The sequence below is a fragment of the Parasteatoda tepidariorum genome, chromosome 2 (genome assembly GCF_043381705.1).
Source record: "Parasteatoda tepidariorum isolate YZ-2023 chromosome 2, CAS_Ptep_4.0, whole genome shotgun sequence".
NCBI lineage: Eukaryota > Metazoa > Arthropoda > Arachnida > Araneae > Theridiidae > Parasteatoda > Parasteatoda tepidariorum.
In genome coordinates, this window is record NC_092205.1 from 18,427,890 (window position 1) to 18,436,457 (window position 8,568).

The following is an 8,568-nucleotide window of genomic DNA, read 5'->3' on the forward strand; positions in this document are numbered from 1 at the left end:
TAAAAAAAAAAAAGAATGTTTCTCAAGCGAGGCTTGTATTCACAGCCTCTACATAATGCACACGCACTGCAGCGATAACCAATTCCGTCACCGGGGACAGGCGCTCCAATCTAAAAGTCAAATCTAGCAAATGATTTATTTACCACAAAGCTTTTACTAACTTTAAAACATTGCTAATAAAGATCAATTATTAATTTCAACTATTAGTTTATGTAACTTTTCAAGATCGTAAACCTCTAGTGTGTTCTTTTAAAATAATTCATTTTAATACTGCTGCTTCCGAAACTAATTCAACTATTTCAATTTTAATAACTCTGTGAGAATAAATCAGCTTTAAACAATGACTGAATTCGGACAATCTCAGGCAAAGGGACAAATCTATGGTATATTCTATACATTATAGTGCATGCATTTAAAATACATATATTCAGATTTCAATCTATGATAAGCTGGTCACTGAAGAGATTTATAATATCACGTGACTGCAACTGAAATTAACATCGATCTCGTACTATCTGCGTTTGAGTCAACCTGAGCCGAAATTGTTTGTGAATTATAGAGATGAACAGTTATGAAAAGGATTGAACTATGCCACACAGGAAGAAAAGCTTTGTACCCATTGAATTTAGGATATGCTTGAATGTTTAATATACATTACAATTTTTCTGCATTATTTGACTCTTCGAATACTAAACACTTGCTGATTTAAAGGTAATAATCCCTACATAAGAAGGGTGTCCAAAAAAAATTGAAAACGGTCAGATTTCTCGAAAAAGTAGCATAGGGCAACATATAAAGTGAAGTATGTCGAATATTTCGAAAAGATGCTTTTAATAAATCTAAGTTCGATCCCACGACCGTGGATTAAGTTTGGTGTCAGAAATTAAGCTTTTCTAAATATAAAATCTGACTATTTTTATCATTATCTTCTTCATTTAACTCGTATTTCGGAAGATATCTCAATTTCAAACAATTGTTATCTCATTTCTATTTTGCGATTACTGCGCCATCTGTTGACCAAAATGCAATGACCTGCATATGCTCTTTTTTGAATAAAACACAACGCGAACGGGTAGAGTTTTGTAGCTGTTTTTTTTTGTTTGGATTGTTTATGTTTGTAGCAGGTTCAACCGGTTCTACTACGCAATACGCTCTTTGTGTATGTTTCAGAAAGCCAGCTTCAGAAAGCTCTTCGCCAGCTTCAGAACAGGTTTTTGTTTATATTCAGAGCGGCTTTATGGGATCGCTTTACTAATGAATATACATAGGGGAAGGAGACTAGCTTCCGTAGACATAATGTAAACCAGTCCTCCAAGGTCTGGGGCGGCCTCTGTGTATAAAGGAAAGAACAACATTTAGGGGCATGCAGTAGAAGCTCTTGAATCCGGTTTCCACCCTCCTCTCCTCCCGACCACGACTGGAGTTGGGAGATGAAGAAAAAATTTCTCTTTTTATTTATTCTTGGCTTGTTCTGCGCTATTAAATGAATGGCACTGTACTGTTAATAAAGATACTCCTTTGAGAATACATTTATATCATCCATGTTGATTAAAATCTGTTACACACGTTTTGACGAAGAACGAAAGACTAAAATGGCGGTACGAGTGGTAGCGTGACATGTAGAGTTGCCNATTATAGAAAAAAACAAATGTCTTAGAATATCTCGCAAAAAGAAATGCTCCAATATTAGTTAGAGCTAGTAAGGCCAAACGCTCCGTTCTTGAAGTAAAAGTGCGAGCTTTGCGCCAAAGTGACTTCACTAGAGAAAATCGCAGGATTGGCCAACACCTCCTAGAAAGAACAGGCCTCAGCACAGGTTACCATAAATATCCCTTAGTAGTCCAAACGTAATGACATATTTTGTATTTACAACCACTGCGCAGCTCAGTACCCCTAACGTAATGACATCTTTCTTACTTTTTGTCTACTGCGCAGTTAACTTCGTCACATCGGACTACTAATTTGATCCGTGCCGAGGCCTTTCTACTTCTAGGAGGTGTTGGATTGGCGCGGCGAGAGCTACTTCAAAGGAGTGAACCAGCCCTTCTATTCTCTTTAGCCCTGGAGTTGCCCTACAACCGGTTCACAGGTGACGTTCCTCCAGACAGACACTTTGCTTCTTATGCGCATGTGCTGGATCTGAGTATGTTTCTCACCCTGTGAGTTGTGTTTCTGGTACAGCATACCGGACAGAGTTAGTAACGTATTCTAAGAGCTGGACTTCTTCTTTGTATATTCTTTGGATTTTCTGATCGATTAACTACGTCGCAAAAGAAAAAGTTTACTAATTACCATTCAAATATGCTATGTAAAATAAGGATTCCTTTTTAAGGTTTTGTAATCACACCCTCCCCATCCAGAGGTTGAGGCGCAGGGGCTATGTTTAGAATTATTGAAAGTATTTCACTCCTGTGTTTTTGTATTTTTGTTCCAATGTGAATTTCTAGAGATATTTGATCGTTTTCATGCTTTGCGAAGATCCTGTAAATAAAAATTATTGCCTATTTGAAACTGTAATTTGTGTTAAAACAATTTTCCCATTTATTTATTTTTTTCATTTATGCAAAAATAATTGCCTACAATTTTAGTTACCTTACTTTTGCTGCACTTAATGTCCGGATTATTTTTATTGTTCCGAAATGATTGTCCTATTTTTATTTTTTTTTATTTTTACCGTACTGATTGTCCGATTTGTGAATTTTTTTCGTCCATCAAAATAATCATTCAATCTCGGTATCTTTACTTCTTTTGTGCTATAATAATTATCCGATTTGCGTACTTTTAGTTTTATTTCAACTGTTGACCGGTTTCGATATTTTTTGTTTTTGACATAATGATTATCCTGTTTGAGTTTTTAACTTTTTCTGAAAAAATTGTCTGTTTCCTTCGAAAATTTCTGATTTCTCCATTAAGAATGCGCATTTCAAAATGACTCAAACTTGTAAACCTCTCGATGCAAAAATTATTTGATCATTATCAAATTAAATCATGAAAAATAATAAAGGAAACAGAAAAATAAATTTTTCAAGTTTTAAAATTTTATACAAAGACTTTTGTCTTTCACTCAAATATTTCTGAAGTCTTGCAGTTTCACTTTCATATAAAATGCTTCACTTTAAAAAAATCAACAATCGTCATGGTAATGAAAAATATAAGGTTTCTTTCCCAATTAAATAATGATAATATAACTCATAATGTTAGTGAAGTTTTAATTCTGGACTCAGATCAAATGCGTGTTAATGAAAATGGACACAACTTAAAACTTGTGTTAAAAAAATGGACATTGCTATTTAAGAAAATAAACATGGTGTTTGATTTCGTTTTTCAAACGTTTCTTACAAAAATTATTATTAATATTAGTATTTTTTTTTGAAAGAATAAATTAATTGATCAAAAACTAATTCGTCCATTTCCCTAAATCACTTATCATATTTTTTAAAATTATTTGGAAAAGATATTAAAGATCAGAAATTGTTCCATGAGTCAAAAGTCTATTCTCTTAAACACAAATTTTGAGTTGTGTTCGTTTTTTTAAAATTCATTTCAAATTATGTTCTTTTTCTTAAACATCCATTTTCTTTCTGCATTCATTTTCTTGAAATTTCATTCCGAGCTATGTCCATTTTCTTAAATACGCATTATGAGCTGTGTTCATTTCTTAAACGCGCGCATTTTGAGCTGTGTTCATTATCTCTAACATTCATTCCGAGTTACGTGTATTTTCTTAAACGCGCTCATTTTGAGCTGTGTTCATTTTCTCTAACATTCATTCCGAGTTACCTGTATTTTCTTAAACGTGCTCATTTTGAGCTCAGATCATTTTCTCTAACATTCATTCCGAGTTACGTGTATTTTCTTAAACGCTCTCATTTTGAGCTGTGTTCATTTTCTCTAACATTCGTTCCGAATTACGTGTATTTTCTTAAACGCTCTCATTTTGAGCTGTGCTCATTTTCTCTAACATTCATTCCGAGTTACCTGTATTTTATTAAACGTGCTCATTTTGAGCTGTGTTCATTTTCTCTAACATTCATTCCGAGTTACGTGTATTTTCTTAAACGCTGAAATTTTGAGCTGTGCTCATTTTCTCTAACATTCATTCCGAGTTACCTGTATTTTCTTAAACGTGCTCATTTTGAGCTTAGTTCTTTTTCTCTAACATTCATTCCGAATTACGTGAATTTCCTTAAACACGTATTTCAAGCTGTGTTCAGAATAAAAAAACTCACCAACTTTTATAAAAGTGTAGAGAATAAATACAATGTATCAAGTTTTAGAAGCGTGATAAAAATAAAGTTACATTTAATATCTCGTCAGCAAAAAGAGGCAACTGAAAAAAATATTTCTCGACTCTCTGAATAATCAAGATGTAGTTTTATCGCTAAAGATAATCTTTCTATCTATTTCCGACAGTAAAGAGTATATATTCTAAGGCGCATCTGATAAGCATATGTGCCGTTATTTTTAAGAGTGAAATAAACCCATTTGGAGCTAAAAAAAATCATGTATTCTTTTATTTATCTTTTTTATAATTTTAATGATCATTATTGTATTTTGACATTTGACCAAATTATAGTGTTAAAAATATCATCCAAATTTATAAAACTTTTTAAAATCATTCAAACTCTAACCGTTGGACTTTTACTACTTTTCCGCAGTAGACTGAACATAGAGACACGATTTCCAGTAGAACACCGAAGTTAAGCATCACTGGTTGCGGTCAGTAAGAGGGTGTGACCACTTTGATTAGTCTGCGTAGGGACCGGGGGTGCGCGGCTTCGGTCCTCGTTGAACTGTTCTACCGTAAAGTGCTCGACTTCGCGCGCAGGGCGTGAGGCTACCAAAGCGGGGGAACCATCCCCTCTGCTGAAGATCAAAATTGCGATGACATGTCTTCGGATCATATTCAGGGATGTTTCCCAGACCGTCGTCAATAGCCCATTGTGCGGCTCTAGTGCGACATAAATGAACTACAACAACAGCAAACTACAGCGAAACAAAAGTGGAAATCTTTTTTTTATCTCGCATTTGATTTGTTAAGAGCATGTCAGCATAAGACAAGCCATTTTAGTGGTTCGAATCAAATCCAATGCTCTTGTAACGTCATGCAGTCGTTTCTTTTTCAAGAACGAATGTTCTGTTTATCGAACTATATCGCTAAGTCTAGGATTCCAGTAAGACTACGAAACTACTTTTTTTTAAAATAATTCTATGACATTTATCTCAAATGATATCACGAATTAAACTTACGTCTAGCGTGTTTAACTTTTAAAAGCTTTTTCATATTGCTTTGTAAGCATACTTGTATAATTTCGTAACGAAATATAACAGAACTATTTGCAGCAGCGGATAATTACTTAAATCCTATACCGCGATGATCTTTTCTTAACTTGCAACGGAGTATAAGAATCCAAATTCTGCAAGTTATAGCTTTTAATTTTCTACCATACACATTTTTTCGTGGAAAACGGAGAAGTTGGTATACCTGAATTCCTTTAGAAATGTAGTGAAAAATGATTAAAATATTACGTAAAATATAAACAGTTTTTCAAAACCAGCAAAAAAAGAGACAAGAGCAATTCGAATAGCAATTTTCGAACATCAATAACATGAGCTGTCGCCAATATTCTCGTTGTACAACATACTTATAGTAAACTCGTAAAATAATGAAGAATTCCGATCACTTTTCAATAAACATGTTTTTCATTCAAATTCAATCTGACCAATGTTACTGTATAGTTTGAAAATGGTGAAAGAGTAATAAAAAATATCAAACATGTTATTCCGGAAAAATTATTATAAACTAAATGTATTCGAATAAAATATTGAATAGTAACTGATTCGGAACTTCAATTCTAACCTAAGATATCTAAGACCATTCCAAGATTATTCTAAGATCATTCTAGATAAATTATTTAAAAAATAGTAAAAATCATTCCTAAGGATTTATTCTGAATTAAATCTGTGATTTATTCTTTTATAGGACAGTGAATTTTACAAAAGCAAATAGGATCATTTTAAGCAAATTATTTCAAAATTAATTAAAATTAATCCTAAAGGTTAATTCTAAATCATATTTTAATCCGAGGATGTGTTACTTAAATTATTGTATTTATCAATGTATCGTTTTAAAGTTCTATAATTTCTATGATTTATTCTTATCGAAAAGTGAATTTTATAAAAGCAAGTAGATTCTAGATAAATTATTTAAAAAAATTCAAAATAATTCCTAAGGATTAATTCTGAATTAGAGTATTACAACCTGAAAATGTGTCACTTAAATCCTTGCAATAACAAAATTATAAAACAAATTGCAACTTCCCCAGGTGAGGCTCGAACTCACAGCCTCGGCATTACTCGCAAGCACTGCATTATAAGTACCGCGCGCTAACCAATTGCGCCACTGGGGACAGGAGTGCGGGTTAAAGAGAGAAAAGTTGTATCTATCCTAAAATGCGCATTTGAAAGTCTACCAGTAAGTAATAGATGTTTACTAAATTACATCGCAGTGATCATTAATTGATGGATAAATTATATGAAATTATTAATCAAAACAATGAGATATGTTACCGATTTTAATATTGAATTTTACAAAAGCAATTAGGATCGTTTTAGGTAAATTATTGCAAAATTATTTGAAATCAATCCTGAGGGCTAATTTTGAATCAGATTTTAATCCAAAGATGTGTTATTTAAATCTTTGTAGTTATCAATGCATCGTCTTAAAAGGTCTTTAATTTCTATGATTTATTCTTATAGGAAAGTGAATTTTACAAAAGCGAATAGAATTATTCTAGATAAATTATTTCAAAATTAAGTCAAATCAATCCTGAGGGCAGGGAATTGAACGTTCACCTACCAATGAGATGAACCAAGTTCGAATCCCAACGATTGTTACTATGAATTCTGCTTCCTGCTCGCTCCGACCACAGTGCTGACGTAAAAATATCCTCAGTGGTTGACGGATCATGGGTAAAAAATCCCCTTGTTGTTGGGCTAATCGTAAAAAGGTTTTTGTGGTTTTCCTTTGCGTAAATGCTGGTTAGTTCCATCAAGAAGTCCTCGGCGAAGGCTAGTTTGTCTCAATGCTTGATCCAGGAGCTCCCTTGTCTTCTGTATTAGGTTCAAAATTATAAGTCTACTGAGTTGAACATTAATTGTAGCGAACGCAAATAAGATCATTATGGAAAAATTATCAAAAAGCAATTAAAATCATTATTAAGAGTTAACTCTAAATTCAATTCTAATTTTTAAAAAAATGTGTCACTTCAATCTAAGTAAAGAACAATCCTTTCGCCTTCAATTTCCTATTTATACGTTTCATTTGCATTGGAAAGTGAATTTTAAGTCGAATCTAAAAAAGGGGTGTCGCTTAAATCTTTCTAATAAGCAATGAATGAACCTTAAATTTTCTATTTTTATACTTTATTAGTATTGGAAACTGAATTTTACAAAAGCAAATAGGATCATTATGGGTAAATGATCAAAGAGCAATTAAATTCATTATTAAGGGTTAATTTTAAATTAAAATCTAATCCAACTAAGATATGTGTCACTTAAAATCTTAGTAATTAACAAAGTATCCGCTTTCAATTTCCGATTTCTATGCTTCATTTTTATAAGAAAGAGAATTTTATAAAAACAAAAAAGATCATTATGAATAAATTATGAAAAACATAATTTAAATCATTATTAAGGGTTAATTCTAAACTAAATTCCCATCCAACAAAGATGCGTCACTTAAATCTTAGTAATTAACAATGTATTTGCTTTCAGTTTCCTATTTCCATGTTTCATTCGAATTGGAAAGTGAATTTCACAAAAGCAAGTAGGATGTATTCGATATCCGTTCGGTTGTCATAGCAACTCCCAACTTAATGAATTCCGAACTATCCCCTTTTGAAATGGAAATAAAATAGAATCAAGAATAAAATCTTCTTGAAAAGTTGCGAAAATTCCCAGCGCACAACAACACGCTACGAAAGAGCCTATCTCTCGATATTCCTAAGTAAATAGAGAGGAATAAAAAAAAAAATGAAAGAATATTTGATGGAATATTTCAAAAGGCTCACAAAGTATTAATATAATGCATTTAGTTTTTTACGTGGATAATAAGATAAAGGAAAATGTATTTTTTAAAGAAAATTATAGTTTATTCAGCTCTGTTTACTTAATTGATATCTGTATATTGATTCACCGCTTGTTTGCTTTTAATTATTTACTCGAGATTTGGGCACATTTTTTAATGAAGTCGTAACATTAATATTTTTCTTCTTGATCTGGTAAACATTTGATTTTTTTTTTATTCATTCAATTGTTTTTATTGTAGACTTAATTTTGAAAGATGACATGAGGAGTCTGGTAATTGACGTTCTATCCTCATAAGTAAAGAATATCATTTTTAAATAAAATACATCTTCCCCAGGTGAGGATCGAACTCGCAGCCTCGGCATTACTCGCAAGTACTGCACTATAAGTACCGCGCGCTAACCAATTGCGCCACTGGGGACATATGTCCGAGTAAGAAAGAAAATTTCTATTACAAAGTGAACAAATCTAAAAACAATT

General features: G+C 32.4%; 2 non-coding genes across 2 annotated transcripts; both read right to left on the reverse strand.

The window, feature by feature from the left end:
• Nucleotides 1–6,318: 6,318 nt before the first annotated feature.
• Nucleotides 6,319–6,410, reverse strand: TRNAI-UAU (transfer RNA isoleucine (anticodon UAU)). Its single transcript is given in 2 exon segments — nucleotides 6,319–6,354; nucleotides 6,373–6,410. It is a non-coding gene; the product is annotated as a tRNA-Ile (tRNA).
• A 2,007-nt stretch (nucleotides 6,411–8,417) lies between these two features.
• TRNAI-UAU (transfer RNA isoleucine (anticodon UAU)) lies at nucleotides 8,418–8,509 on the reverse strand. Its single transcript is given in 2 exon segments — nucleotides 8,418–8,453; nucleotides 8,472–8,509. It is a non-coding gene; the product is annotated as a tRNA-Ile (tRNA).
• Nucleotides 8,510–8,568: the final 59 nt, after the last annotated feature.